The following is a 22,224-nucleotide window of genomic DNA, read 5'->3' as shown; positions in this document are numbered from 1 at the left end:
CCCCTACATCCGATACAGTGGAATCGCATCGGGCCGAGGGTGTCATATCAGCAGAAGATCAAAGAGTCGAGGATGAGGAAAGGACAAATGAGCATATGGAAGCTGCTAAGGTTCAACCAGAGGAGACAATGAAAGAGCCAAGTCAGCCAGTGGAAGAGCCAAAAGAGCCTATGGCTGAAACCCAAGATGAGAAAAGCAGGCCTATAGATGAGCAAAAGGATATGGATGAGGAAAGCAGGCCTAGGGATGAGCAAAATGATATGGATCAGGGAAGGATGTATGAGGCAAGCTGATCAACCTTGAATCAGGCAGAAAGGGCCATGGGGGAGACCCCTAATGAAGATTTGAATGATGACTATGAAGATAAAGCGGACGAGAGCAACAACGACATGAACACTACAGAGACCCAGTATGGACCCTTGCTACCTGTAGATATGGTTGTTCCGGTAATGTCTATTCAAGTATGGCAAAATATGTTCAGCTTCTAACTACTTATATGTACTTGTCAACTTTTACAGAGGTTGATTATCTTGGACGTCAATGGATTGTTGCTGATGCGGGTGCCTCTCGGTGACAGAGGACCCTTTGAGGATTTGCACACGTTTCGGATGGGAACTTGTCGAGTCGTGGTTCGTCCAGGAACCAAGGAATTTATTGAGTTTCTTCTTCCGCGCTTCAGAGTTGGCATATGGTCTTCAATGCAAAGGCAAAACTTATCGCCACTAGTTGCAATAGTTTGCAGTGTATGCCAAGCTCACACGTCAGATTTTGCCTTTTTGTATGATCAAAGAAAATGCGTTACCGTTGAGGGCCACTACCACCCTAAAAAACCAGGATTAACTCTTTTGTACAAACCGTTTAGCCAAATCGGTGTACCCTTTGATGCAACTAATACACTACTAATTGATGATACTCCTGAAAAGGGAGAACTAAATCCGCCGGGAACAACTATCTCACCACCTTCTTTCGAGGGGCATTCCTTCGATTTTTACCTTGAAGACATTCTGATTCCATACTTACAGAAATTGTATCTCAGTCCATTGTTCACGGACGAGTTTGTACTTTCTAATGAATTAAGATGATTCTTCTATCTGTCTTTGTCTTGTCTAACATATATATATATATATATATATATATAGAGAGAGAGAGAGAGAGAGAGAGAGAGAGAGAGAGAGACAGAGAGAGAGATTTGACGTGGTAAAGAAATGTATTTCAAGCACACTTTTTCACAGGGCACAATTGAAAAATGAGATCAATAAACTTCATGTCTTGAAAGTCATTTGTATACACTTGGGTTTACAAGAATATCTGTTACATTGACACTACTTCAACCCGACCATCCAACTCTTTGCACAAAATATCTTTTTCTCTTCGCCGTATCACCTTACGGCCAGCTAAGAAAAAGGAAAAATCTGATAGTTCCTTGTCCATTGACTCTTCAATGATGTCATTTCGCAAATGCTGAAGACTGCATAGCTCCCTTATTGTAACCACCAATAGTAGGCCATGCTCTTTATCAATCACTTCCACATCCACAGTAGGATTATCTTCCAAACCTGCAGAAACCTGGTCCATAGGAATGTACTTACCGTTTAGCATTTGTGATCGCATATACCAAAATGAGAGTAACAGTGATTGGCTTGCAATCATGTACTTGACAACTAGAGTATCAAGCGCGACCTCGCACCGTAAACCAATCTCTTCCTTTGCATACCATCCTTTGTCAAGAAGTTTGTCACAGGATGACTGCTGAAATGACTTGCACATGAACATAGTTTTTAGAACTCTGATGTTGTAGCTATGAAACAGCTCTATGAAGAGTGCAACAGGACAAAAGTTTGCAATTCTAACCAGTTTGGTAGGAATAGAGCTACGTAGAGACCTTTGTATATCCTTGTAGAGCTTACTTCGCACTGCCTCCACCATTGTTTCCTCGGGAACTGGCCAGTCCACAGTGTTCCAATCGGTTGGTAGAGGCAGTTTCACCAACATGCCATTCTTATTCCCTGAGCTGAGTTGGTAAAAGTGGTCATAAAAAAAGATTCCCTCATCAGCCAATCTTTTGCTGCTCCTCTCTGAGTACTGTAGAGAACCAATATGGGCATGTACAACATGGAAGAGGCCTATTATGCACTCCACAGGCTCCCATTGCTCATAAGAAGAGGGATAAACATCTGCAATATATATAAGAAGAGTTAAACTAAGAGTATCAATAAGTACAAATGACAAATCTAATGTAATTGAGTTGTGAAGAGTAGAGACATTACTCATAACAAGCGGGAGAAACATTGCAAAATATATAAGAAAAGTTATAATGAGAGTATCAGTAAGTTCACATGTCAAGAGTACTTACAATTGCAACGTGGTTGATGTATATCTGATACATTTCCACCGTTTGCTATCACCTCTGGATGGGTAAACACATGCTGAACAAGAACTTCCTTTACAGATCTTTTGCCGATCTCAACTTTGAAATCCAACACCCTGGCCTTCCATGCTGAGCGGTAAACGTTGATACCACTAGACCTCTTGGGTCTTCTTGGTTGCATGAGGACCCATGAACCTTTGTTTATCCTTTGTCCAACCCATTGGTTGTCTGCACTTATTGAAGCTGGTATTGTAATTGAGGATATGCTACTACTTGGCCTTCTAGGCAAAGTGCCGTTGTTGGTTGTTGGTGTGAGAGACAGTAAACACCTTGAGGCTCTTGGGCGAGAAGACGTGGATGCCATAACTCTCAGAGAAAAGCTTTAGTGGAGGGAGATTCACTTTGAAAGCATTCTAATGGAGGGAAAGTGTTTTAAAATTCCAATATCTTGTGCGGGCTTAATGGTCACCCTCCAGTACGTTAATGACCATGAGAGAATATCAGAAGTGGGACCACACGCAAGCACCTAAAATCTCGGTAAAAGGAAGGAAATTACTATGCTACAATCCTAGTTTCGTGAAAGTTTTATGCTATTTTCCTATTTTTTGAGTCTTTCCAGGTACTTTCCTACGTAACGTAGCCTTCATGCTCATTGGACGCGCTCTATTTTTTTCTCTCTTCATATGGCCCTCCAAATGACCTCCGAAATTTCCTAATGAGGATGGGGGGAGACATGTATCCATTGCCAAGACAGGTGCTAACTAGGTCAAATGATTATGGCATCGAAATTAAGGGAGACGAAGGAACCAGTGGACTGACCCAAGAGGAAAAAGGGAAGACAAAAGTGCTAAGTGTAGTCACCTTGGAGAAGGCATCAGAGCTATAGGATACATTAGTGATGCCTATTGGGAAGAGGACCACAGAGGAAAAGGAAGGAAGAAGTGCCCCAGGTCCTAGTAAGAAGAAAGGAAAGAGCCATGAAGGCGAGGATGTCAAGGCCAAGAGGAAAAGGAGAGCTCATCGAAAGTTTCATGTTTCAGATTTTCCACTAGGGGATGGGCAATTAAGCTATGACTTGAAGGAGGATCTGAGGAGCACGAAGGCAGATGTTACTTTTGGGAAGCTTATAGAGATGGTGCCTAAGCTAAAGCGACAGTGGAAGAGGATGGTTAACCCAATGGAGAAAGAGCCAGAGAGAGGTTCAGTGAAGGTGTTGGCAATGGACGAGCTACCAGACATTTGTCCAATAGTAGATGTGTGGCATAAAATGAAAAATTTGGGACAAGGTTATGTGGATGGCAGAGCCCAAATATGCGTCATAGCACACTCATGCGTTGAGAAGATGGGTCTCACAGTGGCTGGGGTGTCAGGGTTTCGGGTCAGATTGGCAAACCATCAAAAAGTAAAATGCTTGGGTGTTGTAAAGATCTTAGAAGTGGAGGCATATGATGCAAAGGCAGTGGTTGATTTTCATGTGATGCTAGCAGGGTTGGGAGCATATCCTATTATACTGGGCAGACCATGGTTACATGCAGTGGGAGCTGTTCAAGATTGGCGACATGGTACGATTAGCCTCTATGGAAAGACAAGTGCCAAGAAGCTTTATAATATGGACACAAGGAAACGATTAGAGGAGCTTTATGAAGATGAGGATGAGTCTAGTGATGAAGACTCTTCCACGGTGACAGATGAGGACAGTGATAGCACTACCGGCAGTGATGAGGATGCTGATGTTGCATTTCTTTTGATGGACAAAGAAATCCAGGAGTTTGGTTTAGTTGCATTTGCGAATGAGGTTGAAGATGAAAGTGAAGGGCCTTATGAAGTGATTGAAGGGCTGATGCAAACCAAGGTTGAGTTGTCAAAGAAGTAAGAATTGATGACACAAATGATCAGTGGAGACCTCTCAACTATGGAGAAGGATATATCTTTGCACATGCTGGCTAGTTTTCCTGATTTGTTCATTACTTCATATGAAGAGATCAGAGGGTTCAAGGGCGAAGAGATGCATATAGAGCTGAAAGAAGGTGCTAAGCCAGTGCGGCAAAGGCTAAGAAGGATGGGTCAAGAGCAAATGGAAGCCTTGCGAGAAGAGGTGGACAAGTTATTGAAGGCAGGGTTCATAGTCCCTGTGGAGACCACAGAATGGGTGAGTCCAGTTGTAGTCAATCCAAAGAAGGATGGGAAGTGGAGAATTTGTGTAGATTTTAAACCCTTAAACGCAGCCACTAAGAAGAACCGGTATCCTCTTCCATTCGTTGATCAGATCTTTGATTCAGTAGCAGGTTATGAGAGGTACAGTGTGTGTGATGGTTTTTCAGGCTATTTTCAATTGAAGATTGCTCTTAAAGACCGCACAAAGACAACTTTTATTACACCATGGGGCTGCTATTGCTACACAGTATTTCCATTTGGGTTGTCAAATGGACCTTCCTTTATCAAGAGAGAGCAAATTGGGTGTTGGAACCATTCATTGGTAGTTGTGTTAAAGCTTTTATGGATGACTTCTGTGTCTATAGTAGTAGGGCTGATCACCATGAGAAGCTGCAGATGGTATTGGCTCGATATGATGAATGTGGAGGACAACTAAATCCAAAGAAATGTCATCTAGCACAGCCAAGGGTGAAGTTATTGGGCCACATGGTGTCAGAAAATGGCATTGAGGCTGATCCAGACAAGGTTAAGTCTATTATTCTTCTTCCATCACCTACGAGTACGAAGCAATTGGCAACCTTTATATACAAAGTGAAGTACATGGCACGGTTTATTCCATTGTCTTCGCAGCTTCTTTATCCATTACAGCAAGTGGCAAAGCATGATCCATTGCAATGGGATGACAAGTGTGAAGAAGTGTTTCAAGAGGTGAAAGAGGTGTTAGGGGGGTTGTCAACCATGCAGGCTCCTGATTGGGAGAAAGTTTTTTATGTAAATCCATCAGTAGGGGATGATGCCATTGGAGCCATGCTATTGCAAAAGGGGAAGGGCAGCCATTATATGAGGCCAGTGTATTGTGCAAGCCGAGTGAAGTTGGTAGCGGAGAGAAAGTTATCGGAAGTAGAGCTAGTGATGGCCAGTGTAATATTTGCTTGTCGACGATTTCTTCATTACTTGCTACCACGGCCTTTTGTTTTCTTGACGAGTTATGCCTTTTTGCCACAATTAATTAATGGTACTAACATGTCAAATGTGGTGAAGAAATGGGTAATTGAGCTGCAAGAGTTTGAGTTGTCTTTTCTAGTGGAAGATAGTACAAGGGCTACCCTAGCTGATTTGTTGACCTACAAGGAGAATCCCCTTATTGTTAAGGAAGATGTGGTGAGAAAGGTAGTTGAAGAAGTGCCACAGATCAGCAATGCACATGTGTTGTTCTTTGATGGTTCATACAGAAAGAGCCACGATGCAGCTTCAGGGGGTATAGCACTTTATGATCCAGAGGGGAAGCTAGTATGCAAGAGAGGGTTCAAATTGGATGCGCATAGTAACAATGAGGCTGAATATGCTACATTGGAAGCCGGATTACACATTTGTTTGAAGCATGGGGTTCGAAGGTTGAGCATAAAAGGTGATGCCTTGTTAGTGGTGAAGCAAGTGCTGGGTGTGTGGAAGAGCAAGAACACCTCATTGAAGGAAATGTGCTTTAGAATTAAAGGCCTGTTAAAAAATTTTGAAGCATGGAGCATCAGACACATTGAACGTGCTCTAAATGGAGAGGCACATGAAGCACCTCAAGGCATGATTGGGGAGCTATTCGTGTTGAGGACCAATTTACCTCTTTATCATGGCCGGGAAAGTTTGGCTCAAGAAGAGGAGTTTTTGCTAACAGGAATCATTCCAAAGGAGATTCAGAAGTCTAAGAAGTATGGCTTTGTGCGTAGAGCATACAGGTACAAATTGATTGGTGATGTCTTATACATGAAAGGGGCTGATCTCGTGTTGAGACGTGTACCTTGGCGGGAGGAGCTTTACAGAGTGTTGGAAGAGAATCATGAAGGCGCATGTGGTGGCCATTTTGCTCTAAAGATCACCTTGCATAAGATTTTGCAAGAGGGGTATGTATGGCCTAGTTTGCACAAGGATGTTCACCATTGGTGTAGGTCTTGCAATAGGTGTCAAGCATTTGGGAAGAGAGTGTTGAAGCCAGAGCTACGAAAAACCATTATGGCGTTTGATGTGTTTGAAAAGTGGGGATTGATGCAATAGGCCCGTTACCTATCACAAGCAGGGGCAAAAGCTATATTTTGACGGCAATGGACTATCTTTCTAGATGGGCAGAGGCTATAGTAGTAAAACAGATCACTGCAAAGGATGTGGCAAAATTTGTGTATGATGAAATATGTTGCAAGTTTGGGGTGCCATTAGAGCTACTTTCAGATAAGGGGCCAGGATTCAGAGCTAAACTGCTAGACTTCTTATGCACAAAGATGAAGATTAGGCACCAGCATACCACTCCTTATTACCCACAGTGTAATAGCTTAAATGAAAGATTCAATGGTGAGTTGGTACAGATTCTTTCGAAAGTGACAGAGCACCAAGGAAAGAATTGGGATTTGGAATTGCCTAGTGCATTATGGGCTTACCGTACTTCGGTGAAGACACGTACAGGGTTTACTCCATTTCATTTGGTGTATGGAAAGAAGCACTATTGCCTGTGGAAGTAGAGTTGCCTGCAGTCAAGATGTTAGAGAAGTTGCTTGGGTCGCCTAGTGATGCATTTGAAGAGAGGCTCTTACAACTACAAGAGGTTCAGTTGGATAGGATGAGTGCATTGGAACATTATGGGCAGATGCAAGATAGGGCTTTGGCAAAGATAAATGAAAAGGTCAAAAGTAAGGGTATCAAGAAGCATGACTTGGTTTTGCGCTACAATAGTAAGCTGGACAACACCTTCCAAAAGAAGTTTCAAATTAAGTGGGAAGGCCCTTTCAAGGTAGTGGAGTGTTTTCCAAACGGCACATATCAGCTGGCTAACCTGGATGGTGTTCTACATAAGTCAAGGGTAAATGGGTTGCGTCTTAAATTGTATCATGCTAGATTGATGATGGTGGAGCAAGAGGAGCTGTCTGTGGATCAAGCAGTGTTGGTGAGGAATGAGGAGATCTGTGATGCGGCGAGTCTCATATCTCTCTTTGCTACTGCTGATCATGAATGATCTAGCAGGCTAGGGGATGGGCAAATTATGTCAAGAGTTTTTTGGAGCAAGGTATTGCTCATATGTACATATACATGCATGGTGCATCAAATAAAGGATAGCCCATTTTCCTTAGCCAGGTGGTTATGTGGGACCCACATGTGTACAGGTAGGACAGGGTGTACACAGTGCATCGATTTTCACTATTACCAGTACCACTGTGTTTTTCTACAATAATAAGGAGTTTGTAGCGCATAAAACTTCTCGAGGAAGCTATCCGCGGGCCGACGACATGAGGTCAGCAGGTGTGTCAGATGGCATCTAGTGGCGTCAAGAGGGCGAACGAGGTCAATATTTGCACGCAGATGAGGACGGACACAACGTGGGTGTTTTCTTGTGAGAGTTACGCAGAAAGGTCATCATTAGGACCACTTTTTGGGGCCACTTCACGTGGTGGTGAGATGCATTATTTGAAAAAAGCTGAGTGCCAGGTGTGCGAATGATGCAAAAAGGTGACAACTATGCACTGCGAGGTCAGTTTTTGGCCTGTTCGGGGTCCGTTTGAGGTCATCTAAAGGGCCAAGGGTGACCAAATAAAAAAGCTAAGTGTGGGAGCTGAAAAAACAGAGAGGAGACCAGAAAAAACGTGGAGAAGAGAGGAGGAACAGCCGCAGGTGTGTTTTTGCTCATTTTGGAGCGTGTTTTGGCCGTAAACTGCTCATCCGAGGTCGGATTTGAGCACTTTGACATTGCAGACTGGGGTTTTGGGCCGTTCCGGACGCGATGGCGCTGTCCATTTTGCCAAATTCCTCACTCTTTGCTTGCTGTTTTTCTGTGTAAGTTTCTCCTATGAGCGAAGTTTCTGCTCTAGTTTGTGATTATATCTGGCTTATTTTACCCATATTGTGTGAGCTATTTGCCCCATTGGTGTTGGTCCAAGCTCAATTGTATCTAAACATCAGAAATTCTCCTCTTTTGAGCTGAGTTTTTTGGGTGTGTGTGTGTGTGTGTGTCTGTGTGGAGTGGGCAAGTGGATAGTCTCTCTCCTTTCACTCCAGAGGTGTGTTCCCTGTCTCGGCCAGGTGTGTTGTCTAAGCCGAGTGGTGCCCCATAGTGTGTGTGTGTGTGTATCTTCCCAAGAGTGTGTGTCGGGTTGTTATAGAGGCGCTCTGTGTGTTTTCATCCCGCTCACATCGTCACTTGATTTGTCTGCTTTGTGGATGCTTGGTATCCCCAACAACAAATTTATTGAGCATTTCCACTTGCATTAACCCACCAGCCAGATCCTGTCTTATTCCAAGCTGCATTTTTTATTCTCATGCATTCAATATGTTCTACCTCCTGTTGCATCCCAGCAGCTGCATAAATATTAATCATTAAGACATATGCTACCCCATCATGTCGGTCTAGTTGGACTACACGCTCAAAAGAAAACTTTTCGAGCTTGACATTTTCCCATTGTCGGCAAGCACCTAGAAGGGAGACCCAAACTAGACGATGATCAGACGACGGCATCATTGTAATTACTCTCATTGCTTTGTCAAAGAGCCTTGTACGTCCAAAAAGATCAACCATGCAAGTATAGTGTTCTTTGTTTGGTGCAATGTCATGTTTTTCCCTCATGTTATCAAAATGCATCTGACAATCATCGACTAAACCTGACTGGCTACATGCATAGAGCACATTGACATAAGTGATTGCATTGGGGGAAATTCCATCTTGCTGCATGCTTTGAGAACAGCCCAGAGCTTCGTTGGCCCGCCCTTGCTGGGCATATCCTCCTATAAGTGCAGTCCAAGAAACTACATTTGGGGAGAAACCCTTCCTCCGCATTCGTTGAAAACACCCCTTAGCTTCCTGCCCTGCCCCTGTCAGGCATATCCTGCAATCAATGCATTCCAAGAGACTTCATTCCAAACAGAAAGCTGGTCAAGAACTTGTTGTGCTTTCAAAAGAACACCACACTTGGCATACATGTTAACCAAAGCATTGCCAAGCACGACATCTTTTTGTAACAGCCCCTGCCTAACAATCTCATCATGACTCTGCTTGCCCATGCTAGCGTTTTGCATAATGCCACATGCCTTCAAAACACAAGCATAGGTGACCGCATCCCGAGAGAAGCCCTCACTTTGCATTCGACAAAAACAGACAAGCACTTCCTGGCCCTGATTTTGTTGGGCAATCAATGCATTCCAAGAGACTACATCCCGGACATAATGCTCATCAAGAACTTGTTGTGCTTTGGAAAGTACACTACACTTGGCATACATGTCAACCAAAGCATTACCAAGCATGATAGTTTAGTGCAACAACCCCCGACTAACAAGCTCATCATGAATTTGTTTTCCTGTGTCGACGTCTTTCAAAGTGCCACATACCTTCAAAATGCAAGCATAGGTGACTGCATCTGGAGAGAAGCCCTCGCTTTGCATCCGTTGGAAACATCCCAATGCTTCTTGGCCCAACCCCTGTTGGGCATAACCTGCAATCAATGCATTCCAAGAGACCACATCTCAATCAGGAAGCTCGTCAAGTACTTGTTGAGCTTTCAAAAGTACACCACACTTGGCATACATGTCAACCCAAGCATTGCCAAGCATGACAGTTGTTTTCAATATCCCTTGATTGACAATATCATCGTGAATTTGTTTGCCCATATCAATGTCTCGCATAATGCCACATGCCTTCAAAATGCAAGCATAGGTGGCTTCATCTGGAGAAACCCTCCCTATAAGTGCAGTCCAAGAAACTACATTTGGGGATAAACCCTCCCTCCGCCTTCGCTGAAAACACCCCTTACCTTCTTGGACTTGTCCCTATCGGGCATATCCTGCAATCAGTGCATTCGAAGAGACTTCATTCTAAACAGAAAGCTGGTCAAGAACTTGTTGTGCTTTCAAAAGAACACCACACTTGGCATACATGTCAACCAAATCATTGCCAAGAACGACATCCTTTTGTAACAGCCCCTGCCTAACAATCTCATCATGACTCTACTTGCCCATGATAGCATTTTTCATAATGCCACATGCCTTCAAAATCACAAGCATAGGTGACCGCATCCCGAGAGAAGCCCTCACTTTGCATCCGAAGAAAATAGACAAGCACTTCCTGGCCCTGATCTTGTTGGGCATATCCTGCAATCAATGCATTCCAAGAGACTACAACCTGGACATAAATCTCGTCAAGAACTTGTTGTGCTTTGGAAAGTACACTACACTTGGCATACATGTCAACCAAAGCATTACCAAGCACGACAGTTTATTGCAACAATCCCCGACAAATAAGCTCATCATGAATTTGTTTTCCTGTGTCGACATCTTTCAAAGTGCCACATACCTTCAAAATTCAAGCATAGGTGACTAGTGAGAATCCCTCACTTCGCATCCACTAGAAGCATCCCAATGCTTCTTGGCCCTGCTCCTGCTGGGCATAACCTACAATCAATGCATTCCACGAGACCGCATCTCGATTAGGAATCTCGTCAAGAACTTGTTGATCTTTCAAAAGTACACCACACTTGGCATACATGTCAACCAAAGCATTGCCAAGCATGACAGTTCTTTTCAACATCCCCTGATTGACAATATCATCGTGAATTTGTTTGCCCATATCAATGTCTCGCATAATGCCACATGCCTTCAAAATGCAAGCATAGGTGGCTGCATCTGGAGAGAAACCGTCACTTCGCATACAATGGAAACAATTCAAAGCTTCCTAGCCCTGGCCTTGTTCGGCATATCCTGCAATTAATGCAGTCCAAGAGATGACATCCCAGTTGGGAAGCTCGTCCAAAACTTGTTGTGATTTCCAAAGTACACCACAATTAGCATACATGTATACCGACGCATTGCCAAGCATGACATTCTTCTCCAACAACCTCTGACTAACAATCTCGTCATGAATTTGTTTGCCCAGATCAACGTCTTGAATAATACTGCATGCCTTCAAGGCACAAGCATAGGTGACCGCATCCAGAGAGAGGTCCTCGCTTCGCAAGCGATGAAAACAGCCCAGAGCTTCATAACCCTACCCATGTCGGGCATATCCTGCAATAAGTGCAGTCCAACTGAAGACATCCCAGATTGGAAGCTAATCAACAACTTGTTGTGCCCTGACAAGTGCACCGCACTTAACATACACACTGACCAACAAGCTCTATAAGCATGTGTCCTTCTCAAGTAACCCACTAGCATCTGACCCTCATCGATTAAACCTGACTGGCTACATGCATAGAGAACATTGAAATAAGTGATTGCATTGGGGGAAATGCCATCTTGCTGCATGCATTGAGAACAGTCCAGAGCTTCGTTGGCCCGCCCTTGCTAGGCATATCCTCCTATAAGTGCAGTCCAAGAAACTACATTTGGGGAGAAACCATCCCTCCGCATTCGCTGAAAACACCCCTTAGCTTCCTGTCCCTACCCCTATCAGGCATATCCTGCAATCAGTGCATTCCAAGAGACTTCACTCCGGATAGAAAACTGGTCAAGAACTTGTTGTGCTTTCAAAAGTACACCATACTTGGCATACATGTCAACAAAGCATTGCCAAGCACAACATCCTTTTGTAACAGCCCCTGCCTAACAATCTCATCATGACTCTGCTTGCCCATGATAGCGTTTTGCATAATGCCACATGCCTTCAAAACACAAGCATAGGTGACCGCATCCCGAGAGAAGCCCTCACTTTGCATCCGACGAAAACAGACAAGCATTTCCTGGCCCTGATCTTGTTGGTCATATCCTGCAATCAATGCATTCCAAGAGACTACATCCCGGACATAAAGCTTGTCAAGAACTTGTTGTGCTTTGGAAAGTATACTATACTTGGCATACATGTCAATCAAAGCATTACCAAGCACGACAGTTTAGTGCAACAACCACCGACTAACAAGCGCATCATGAATTTGTTTTCCTGTGTCGATGTCTTTCAAAGTGCCACATACCTTCAAAATGCAAGCATAGGTGAATGCATCTGGAGAGAAGCCCTCGCTTCGCATCCGCCGGAAACATCCCAATGCTTCTTGGCCCTGCCCCTGTTGGCCATAACCTGCAATCAATGCATTCCAAGAGACCACATCTCAATCAGGAAGCTCGTCAAGTACTTGTTGAGCTTTCAAAAGTACACCACACTTGGCATACATGTCAACCCAAGCATTTCCAAGCATGACAGTTGTTTTCAACATCCCTTGATTGACAATATCATCGTGAATTTGTTTGCCCATATCAATGTCTCGCATAATGCCACATGCCTTCAAAATGCAAGCATAGGTGGCTTCATCTGGAGAGAAACCCTCACTTCGCATACAATGGAAACAATTCAAAGCTTCCTGGCCCTAGCCTTGTTGGGCATACCCTGCAATTAATGCACTCCAAGAGATGACATCTCGGTTGGGAAACTCGTCCAAAACTTGTTGTGCTTTCCAAAGTACACCACAATTAGCATACATTATATCAATGCATTGCCAAGCACGACATTCTTCTCCAACAACCTCTAGCTAACAATCTCGTCATGAATTTGTTTGCCCAGATCAACGTCTTGAATAATACCGCATGCCTTCAAGGCACAAGCATAGGTGACCGCATCCGAAGAGATGCCCTCGCTTCGCAAGCGGTGAAAACAGCCCAAAGCTTCGTGACCCTACCATGTCGGGCATATCCTGCAAAGTGCAGTTCAACCAACGACAACCCGGATTGGAAGCTCATCAACAACTTGTTGTGCCCTGACAAGTGCACCGCACTTAACATACATACTAGCCAACAAGCTCTTCAAGCACGTGTCCTTCTCAAGTAACCCACTAGCGCAAATCTTCGCATGTACCTTATTGCCTTGGCACAAATCCTCCTTCTTAGCACAAGCTTTTAATGAGGTCATCCAAGGTAGTCTCATTATTTTTGAGTGTGTGTCATTGTCTTCCTCTCCTTATTTCACTTATGTGATTTTGTGAGGGGATTAAGAGATTCTTAGTGAACGCGAAATGGGTGTGACTATGGGAACCTCCGAACTAAGATCGAATTGCTGCTGAGAGTTGGCAGTTAGTAGCTTTTGACGGTGTAGTTTTTTTTAGAGGTTTTTAGTGTCGGGGTTGTTTTTTAAAAGAGGAGCTACGTGGGCTAAGGACAGGCCAAGGATTTGGAATTGCCCACTAATCTAACAAAGTAATCAATGCCTGGAAACTCAGTAGCCGTTCGAAAGGCATTCCTGTCTTTTAGTGAGGTTTGTGAATAATTGTTCAAAGTCGGCATAAGCGTGATCCAGCTTTGATGAGAGTGAGGCTAGCTATGAAGCCATCATCAAAGTATTTTAAATCATGCGGGTGGAGCTGCATACCGAGTAGCCATATCCCATTTAACACAGATGTGTGTAAAACCCGGGAAGGGAGTAAGGTAGTGGTAAAAAAATTAAAGGCTTGGACATGAACATGAAGGAGACGCTAGAGTAAAACCACAAGGGCGATATCTAAAAAGCTTTGTAGGCCGTAGTAAGCTCAAAGCTACTGGTGAGGGGGGGGGGGGGGGGGGGGGGGGGGGGGGGTAGGGGAGGGAGATCGTTGTTGTTGTGATTAATGAGAAGGGAGGCAACCATTAAACTTATATCTTAAAGGGATGTCACATAGGATATCCACTTTTAGAGAGAGAGAGAATAATATTACAAAGAAATCAATCCCAATTTTCAATCCACTTGAAGCAACGAAAAACCCAAGGCTTGTTTGGTAAAAGCTAGTCGAATGCTCAGAGGATTGCAATCCGGTCAACAAATTTTTATTGTAAAACTTAATAAAGTTGAAGAAGAACCAAAAGAGGGGTCAGAACCCGAATGGCTTCACAAATTTTCAGATGTTTTCCCCGAAGATCTTGTTGATCTTCCACCATCACATAAAATAGATCATGAGATCGAGATTTTCCCACGAAGTGAGCCAATTTCAAGAAGACCCTATAAAATGTCTTTACCTGAGGCTATTGAATTAAAGGAGCAGTTACATCAGCTCCTTGAACAAGGATTCATTTGCCCAAGCAATTCGCCTTGGGGTACACCTGTGTCATTTCAAAAAAAGAAAGATGGAACTTTTCGTTTATGCATCGACTATAGGGGATGGAACCAGGTAACAATAAAGAATAAATATCCTATTCCCCGAATCGATGCACTTCTAGACAGGTTATGCGGTGCTAGGATATTTTCAAAGATTGATCTCAGATCAGGATCAAAAATGAAGATATCACAAAGACTGCTTTTAGCACTCGATATGGTCACTATGAGTTTACATTGATGTCATTTCGATTGACGAATGCACCTCCAACTTTTAATAGGCTAATGCAAGACATATTCAGACCAGATCTTGATGAATTTGTCTTGGTCTTTTTCGATGACATTTTGATTTATTCAAAATCACAAGAGGAACACGAAGAGCACGTGCGCAAGGTTTTACAACTTCTGCGGGAGAACCAAGTGTATGCCAAGAAGAGCAAATGTATGTTCTTTACTGAATACTTGGGTTTCATAGTATCCCAAGAAGGAATCTCTGTTGATCCTGCTAAGGTGAAGGACATAGTGGAATGGCCTCAACCTAAATTAGTAAGTGAAACCAGAGGATTTTTAGGCATTACAGGATGGTATCGAACCTTCATTCGCGATTATGCTCTCATTGCTGCTCCTCTAACAAACCTTTTGAAAAACGGAAGCAAGATAGATTGGCTACCCCATCATGAAGAGAGAGTTTCAATAAACTTAAGGAGATTGTCATCAGGACAACTCCATGTTTGAAACTTCCACATTTCTCTCAACCCTTTGAAGTGGTCAACTGATGCTAGTGGAGTTGCAAAAGTTGGCAATGTCTTGGTTCAAGAAAAACGACCAGTTGCCTTCACTTCTTGCAAACTGTGATTACATGAGAACAACTACCCAACTCATGATTTGGAATTGTTAGCCGTTGTCAGGAGTTTTCTGGAGCAAGGGGTTGCGCATATGTACATACACATGCATGGTGCATCAAATAAACGATTGCCCATTTTCCACAGCCAGGTGGTTATGTGGGGCCCACATGTGTACAGGTAGGACAGCGTATGCATAGTGCATCGATTTCACTATTACTAGTACCAGTGTGTTTTTTCTACAATAAGGAGGAGTTGGTAGTGTGTAAAACTTCTCGAGGAATCTATCCGCGGGCCGACGACATGAGGAAAGCAGGTGCGTCAGATGGCATCTAGTGGCGTTAGGAGGCCGAATGGGGTCAATATTTGCACGTGGAGAAGTGCGGACACAACGTGGGTGTTTTCTTGTGATAATTATGCAGAGAGGTCATCATGAGGACCATCTTTTGGGGCTACTTCACGTGGTGGCGGGATGCATTATTGAAAAAAGTCGAGTGCCAAGTGTGCGTATGGATGCAGTAGGGTGACAACTATGCACTGTGAGGTCAGTTTTTGGCCTGTTCGGTGTCCGTTTGAGGTCATCTAAAAGGCCAAGGGTGCCCAAGTAAGAAAGCTAAGTGTGGAAACTGAAAAAACAGAGAGAAGACCAGAAAAAATGTGGAGAGAAGAGGAGGAACAGCCACAACTGTGTTTTTGGGGTTTTTGGAGCATGTCTTGGCTGTAAACTGCTCGTCCGAGGTCGGATTTGAGCACTTTGACATTGTAGACTGGGGTTTTCAGCCGTTCCGGACGCGATGGCGCTGTCCATTTTACCAAATTCCTCACTCTTTTTCTGCTATTTTGGCTGTGTAAGTTTCTCCTATGAGCGAAGCTTCTGCTCCAGTTTGGAATTGTATCTAGCATATGTTACCCATATTGTGTGAGCTATTTGCCCCATTGGTGTTGGCTCAAGCTCTATTGTACCTAAACATCAAAAATTCTCCTCTTTTGAGCTGAGTTTTTTGGGTGTGTGTATGTATGTGTGTATCTCTGTGTGGAGTGGATAAATGGGTAGTCTCTCTCCTCTCACTCCATAGGTGTGTTCCCTGTCTCGGCCAGGTGAATTGTGTAAGCCGAGTGGTGCCCCATAGTGTGTGTGTGTGTATCTTCCCAAGAATGTGTGTCGAGCCGGTATAGAGGCGTTTTGTGTGTTTCCATCCCGCCCACACCGTCATTCACGCCCTAAAGTTGTGGAGTCACTATCTCCTTGGGCGTAAATTTCAGCTTATTATAGATCACCATAGTTTAAAGTGGATCGTCACTCAACCTACTCTCAACATGAGACAATGAAGATGGGTAGAATTACTTCAGCAATACAACTTTGACATTCTCTATAAGCCAGGGAAGGACAATATAGTTGCAGATTCCCTTAGTCGAAAGTCATTCCTTTCTACTATCTCAATGCCAGATAACCCCATTATCAATAGGGTATAGGAAGACTCACTCAAAAACCCAGAGTACCTGAAGCTTTTAGCTCTTGTTTCAATAGGAGCCACTTCAGAAGTTGGAAAACCTTCAACTCTGAATTTCTCATGGCATGATGAACATCTCTATTACAGGGATAGGTTATGTATACCCAAAGACTTCAGCTTGAAGAACGCAATTTTATATGAAGCCACAGCCCAGTTTCTGGACATCCAGGCTATGCCAAGACAATAAATGTTGTCAGGAAAAGCTATCATTGGATAGGATTAAAGGCGATATTCTTCGTTATGTTCACCAGTGCCTCTCTTGTCAAAAGATCAAGGCTGAAAGAGTAAAGATGCCAGGTAAACTTCAGCCCTTGGACATCCCCCATATGAAATGGGAGTATATTAGTATGGATTTTATCACACGCTTACCTAATGCTCAAGGTGGGTATAATTCCATAATGGTGGTTGTGGATATGCTTACAAAGGTATCTCACCTTATTCCTATAAAGGTGACTTATACCGCTTCAGATATTGCCCGAATTTTCATCAAAGAAATCTTCAAACTACATGGGTTACCCAAAAGGATTGTGAGTGACAGGGATACAAAGTTCACTTCAAAATTCTGGACTGCCTTATTTCAGGCCCTCAATACCCAGCTATTTTTAATCACGGCCTTTCATCCCCAATCTGATGGGCAGACTGAAAGGGTACACCAGGTTGGTGAAGATATACTCAGGGCATACTACAGTCGAGAGCCCGCAAAATGGATATAGTATCTACCACTTGTCGAATTTGCCTACAATTCTTCACATCATCAAAGCATTGGAATGACCCCATTTAATACTCTTTATGGACAAGAATGTATATCTCCTAGAAACTTCTCTGACCCCACCATCACGTTTGAAGCTTGTAAGAAGATGATTGAAGAAATGCATGCACAAACTAAGGTTATTCACAAGTATATCCAAGCTGCTCAAGATCATCAACAGCATTATGCAGATGGGAAAAGGTCTGATAGACACTTCCAGATGGGAGATAAGGTATTTCTTTGTGTCAAACCCAAGAGGATTACTCTTTCCTTAGGGAAGTATAAGAAGCTTAGTCCCTGATACTGTGGACCTTATGAGATAATTAAAAGTATAGGGACTCAAGCCTACAAAGAGACGAAGAAGGTAACACCAATCGCGATCTGGAGGGCAGAGATACATGCCTGAGTTTAAAGGAAAAACTCATTATCTAAGATTGGTGCAAGCCATGGATTGTGCGAAGGATAAGGTAACGGGGTGTTACTTAACAAAAGAAGCAAAAACTGAAAAAAAACAAAAACAAAAACAAAACAGACAAGCCACACAAAAAAGAAAGAGGGAAAAACTCACAACAATCAAACATGACTAAACTAGAGCGGAGGGCTAAGTACAAAGACCTTAAAAGAAAACTTCAAGAGGTATGGACAACGAAAATGGAGAGTGAGGATGACGATAACAACCCTATGAGCGTACCATCCCACTTCAAACGCTACACTATCAATGACATAAGAGCTGTGATACAACAGGCTGTACGGACCTTACAAAAATCAAAAGAATCCTATGATGGACCTGAAGACGCAAAAGGAGCCAATTTGGCTGAAGAAGGAGAGGAGCCTAGGATGGTATATATAGCAAAGGATTAAGAACTTGATGAGGAGACCTACTCTCACAAGTATGTGGTGGAGCAGATGTCTGGGAATGATAAAAAAGTATGGGACACAGTAGTTCAAGGGGTGGAGCTTATTGTCCAAGATCATACGATGACCCTTGACTTTCAAGTTATGAACATGGACAGTGCTGATGTAGTTTTAGGATGGGAGTGGCTGCATGGTTTAGGAAACACATTGCACACTAGTTATGAACACAACTCCTTATCCTTTATGGCCAATGGTAAACATGTGATTTTTCTTGGTGAGAAAAATATACCATCTGCACCTCTTATATGTACAGCCGAGCTTTCTATTTTGCCAAAAGAAAATTTAATAGATGAAGTCTTTTTGTGTTACTGCTTGTCTCCAAATCTTGTGAATTCTCAAGAGCAAAGTTTGGTGAATTCTAGTAATGGTATGCAAAGTGCAATGAACTTTACTGATAAACAAAGTGTTAACAAATCTAACGAGCAAAGTGCTCTCAATTTTAATTCTATAGAGCAACGTGCAACTGTTGTAAAACAAACATTACAAGAATTAGAAGATTCTCCATCCCAGCATAACTTTCTTCTTTTGCACGGAAAAAGCTGACTCACTTACTCACGGAGTATAGTGATGTGCTCTCAAGTGATTTACCACCAGGTTTACCCCCTACACGTGATGTGCAGCATGTCATAGATGTCTTGCCAGGCACTAAACCGGTGAGTAAACCACCTTATCGTATGAGTGCTAAAGAAGCCAAGAAGGTTGAGAGTCAGATGGCTGACTACCTTGCTCTTGGTTTCATTAGACCTAGCACCTGGATGACCATCACTTGGACTATTGTGACACTCAAATAAGATTTTGCGCCTAGTGTCTAGTATCATTAGGCTGGGCTTACATCATGATATTCAAGAGTACGCACTAAACTGCCAACAGTGACAAGTTAATAAGGCAGAGCGCCTCAAGGTAGGTGGCATTTTACATCCTTTAGAGATTCCACAAGGTAAGTGGGAGAGTATCTCTATGGATTTTGTAATAGGAATACCTACTACAAATCGTGGCCATGATGCCATTTGGGTAATTGTAGACTGTCTCACAAAGATGGATCGATTCATTCCCACTAAGACTACGGTTAAGACACCGGAATTAGCACGGCTATTTGTAGAGCATATATATAAACTCTATGGTCTTCCAGCTAGTATCATTAGTGACAGACATTGAAAGTTCGATAATCACTTCTGGAGAGTTGTGTTCCAAAAGTTCGAAACTAAACTTAATCTAAGTACGACTGATCATCCAGAAATGGATGGTCAAACAGAAAGAGTTAATCAAGTGCTAGAGGATATGCTACGAGCATACGTTAGCAAGAAGCAAACCAACTGGGAAGACTACTTGCCTATATTGGAATTTTCTTATAATAGTTCAAAGCATGTGACTACAGGGTTTAGTCCATTTATGCTTTTATATGGATTTCAACCTAGATCACCCGTTACGATGGGGTTGGCTAAGGAGAAGATACAAAAAGCGAAGGATTTTCTCCAAGACCATTTTGACATGCTTCGAGTTGCTCGACAGAATGTTAATCAAGCTCAATATCGATATAAGAAGTACGCAGATGAGCATTGACGTCTTGCTACTTTCGAAGAAGGAGACAAGGTTTTCCTCAAAGTTCCGGAGCATTCAGAAAGTCTAAAGACGGGAAAAGTTGCTAAACTTTCACCACGCTATTGTGGACCGTTTACCATTCTCAAACGTATAGGTCAAGTGGCCTATAAGTTAGTTGTTCTAGGGCTCTCACGAGTTCATCTTGTTCTCCATGTTAGCCGTTTACGAAAACAGCTAGGACAGATTGACAATGTCATTGACACAGGTGTGCTCGTTGACCTTATCGAACCGCCAAGCATTCCTCATGAGCCCGAAAAGATTTTGGGTTCTCATGAGCTTCGCACCAGACGTCATGTCAGATGACAGGTGTTGGTAAAATGACTAGATACACCTGAAGAAGGTTCTACATGGGAGAATGTCTCCGCACTTAAGAAACATTTTCCTACGTTCATTTTCGAGGACGAAAATGACTCTCAAAGGGGGGGGTAATGTAATGACATGGGTCCTATGGGCAAGGCCACCGGCACGGCCGGACAGTGTGTACGCTAGGGGGAGGCTATAAGATAGCACGGTTGGGTGGAGACTAGCGGGAGACTAGCACACGCATTACCACCGCCCTTTCATGATGTTCTCCTGCGATCTATACCGAGATTCAAGAAAAGAAGATGCTTCTTCTTAAGCAAGCTCAACCTCCCATTTTTAAAGGGGAAGGTGAGAACAAGGAGCAGGATGCAGAAGTATGGGTTGAAGCAATGGACGACTATTTTTCCAATGTTAAGACTGCTTCTACTCATCAATCTATGCTTTCTAGGTCCCGCCTTCAAGGTGATGCAAAACTGTGGGTGGAAATAGCCCTGCCAAGACAATGATCTTATTGAAGGGAACCAGTCTTGGGCAGAAATTAGGAAAGCCATAGCTTAGAGATATCTACCTCCAACACATCAAGTCCTCAAGATGAATGAATTCTTTGATTTACATCAAGTCAATTTGAATCTTGAAGAGTACTATTCTAAATTTGTAACCCTTAGTCGCTATGTCCCAATATTGACCTGAATAGCAAGTGGCAAGGTTTTGTCAAGGTCTTAATGCACCTCTAGATTCCAAGCTAGAAGCAATGAAACTTGTAACCGTTCAAGATGCTCTTCTTAGAGCAAAACCTCTGGTAAAAGAAATCCAACGAGAAGCTAAGAAGTTCCAGTCTAGTGGGAACAGAAGATGGAAGACTGAATCTTCACGTCAGGATACTAATCCATCCAACCATCCTCCAAGACCTCAAGTTTTTACAACTCAAGCCCCAAGAACAACAGAATTTCCCAATGTACATTATTTTGGATGCAATACCATGGGACATTATAGGAATAAGTGTCCCAGATTGGCAAATCAAATAGTTGTAGCCCATGTTATAATCCCTAATCCTTTGGGATTTCCGAATGTGCGATGTTTTAGGTGCAATGAGATGGGGCATTACAGAAGTAAATGTCCCAAAGCAGTTAATCAAGTAGCTACAGCTCAAGCCGAGGTAAAGAATCTAGGATGTGGCAATGGAAACCATCAAAGGGGAAGAGGCCATGGTAGAGCAGCTAGAATGAATGGAAGAGGACGTGGTCAAGATGCTCAGGTGAATGCTACTATTGGTGAACCAACTCTGGGAGATGACAATGGGGAGCAAGCCCATGTCTTTGCGGCTATTGATAACCCTTGAACACTTCAACAATATGTTGTCATTCAAACTCCTGCAAATTACCAAGGTGAGGAGTTTTAACTTCTCATTGATTGTGGCAGTACTCATTCATTCCTATCTCCTAGATGCTTAAGAAAGTTAAAGTTGAATCAATACCCCATCAAACCCATGACTGTGGAATTAGCTAATGGGAAGAAAGTAGTTTCCCATTATATGATGGGATCCTTAGATTTTAATCTAGGTGGGAAAACAACATCAGGTTCCTTTAGAACTTTACCATTAGGTTTATATGATGGGATTTTGGGAATGGACTAGCTAACTACAAATCATGCCACTATTCATTGTGCGTAGGAAGTCTTACCTTCCAAGATAATCTAGGCCAAGAGGTTGTGATTCAAGGAAAAAATGGAAAACCTAAGGCTTGTTTGGTAAAAGCTAGCCGGATGCTCAGAGGATTGCG

The sequence above is a fragment of the Adiantum capillus-veneris genome, chromosome 26 (assembly GCF_014529385.1).
Source record: "Adiantum capillus-veneris isolate H3 chromosome 26, ASM1452938v2, whole genome shotgun sequence".
NCBI lineage: Eukaryota > Viridiplantae > Streptophyta > Polypodiopsida > Polypodiales > Pteridaceae > Adiantum > Adiantum capillus-veneris.
The sequence above is the reverse complement of the archived record's forward strand: the minus strand, read 5'-3'. Positions refer to the sequence as shown.